At 38.9% G+C, this 1363-nt stretch overlaps 1 pseudogene; it reads left to right on the top strand.

The window, feature by feature from the left end:
* Window positions 1–380: 380 nt before the first annotated feature.
* Window positions 381–952, top strand: LOC112814288 (metallothionein-1E pseudogene; annotated as a pseudogene).
* The last annotated feature ends 411 nt before the right edge of the window (window positions 953–1363 follow it).

Below are 1363 nucleotides of genomic sequence, written 5' to 3'. Positions count from 1 at the left end.
TCTGCTAAAATATAATCTAATACATTGGGAAACATTAAACACACATCTTTCTCACACAACCATACTACTCTGTAGTCTCCTATGATTTATATACTAGAACACAAATATTAATAAATTCTATTTTGTGTGATTCCCAATAGAAAAAAAATATGGTGTATTTATAATTGTTTTCTTCAAGTATATGTCTATACTACAAGCAGAAGAGCACTTCATTTTTCTTAAGTGTTCTGGAGAAACAACTACACTTACAATTTGACTCATCTGATGATGGTAAGAGTTTCCAACAGATCAGTTTCTTGCTCTGTGATTATAAACATTGTTTCTTTCTCCTGCTGCCATGGCCCTAAACCAGTTGCTAAAGGACACATCCATATTACAGTATGAGCTATGAACCTGGACCTTTGGATCTCAATGGTAAGTATGTTGACACCATTGCCAATAGCAGTACACCTGGAAGCTACTTCTATAAAGAAATGAAACTGACTGTAAGCCAAATTATATATCCCATTAATCTCATTCTTAATGTACCAAATTAAATCCCCCTTGGGTTGATTCTCCAAATCCCATAGTCATTCCAGTACCATTTATAATGCAGATAAGTGATGGAAGGGAAATGCTTGAGGTATGTCTTTAATGCTCCCAGGTCCATAAACAAACAAGCACACAAACAAACCAACCACTGAGATCTTAAGATACAATAAGATGAGACCACGCCCCCAGGCCACACCAGTCGACTGTTTTGGACCTCTGTCCTCCCCTTGACTCAAAATAGACCCCAACTGCTCCTACTCCACCGGTGGTTCGTGCACTTGTGTCAGCTCCTGCAAATGCAGAGTGCAAATGCACCTCCAGCAGGAAAAGTCACTGCTCTTGTTACCATGCAGGCTGTCACAAGTGTGCCCAGGGCTGCATCTGCAAAGAGGCAGTGGTAGAGTGCAACGACTGTGCCTGATGTGGAGGAGATCCTGTTCCAGGTGGAAATAGATCAACATGTACAAACCTGCAGTTTTCTGTACCCAGTTGCTACATTCTGATTTCTATGAAATATTTGAATGAGGATAAACTCATCTAGACACCCCCCCCCAAAAAATGTATAAGGAGAGGACAGAGTGGAGGTAACACTAGACTACCAGGAGTAATAATATATGTAGTAATATGGATTTATGCAATGGAAGGAACTAAGGATTAATAAAACAAAGAGAATATTCTTCCAGGAAAATGTTAGTAATTTCTAGAACCACACTACTTATTCTATCTCAGTAAGACATAGGAGTTAAACAGTAGGTTGTGAGGAATAGAGTAGGGAGAAATACTGGAGGTGTTTTACTGACATTTCTGAACATGTATTTCTATCCTGATACAA

This window comes from Callorhinus ursinus, unplaced genomic scaffold (assembly GCF_003265705.2).
Source record: "Callorhinus ursinus isolate GAN/ISIS: 27379988/994484 unplaced genomic scaffold, GSC_fseal_2.0 scaffold6, whole genome shotgun sequence".
NCBI lineage: Eukaryota > Metazoa > Chordata > Mammalia > Carnivora > Otariidae > Callorhinus > Callorhinus ursinus.
This window is presented reverse-complemented; position numbering and strand designations above follow the sequence as displayed.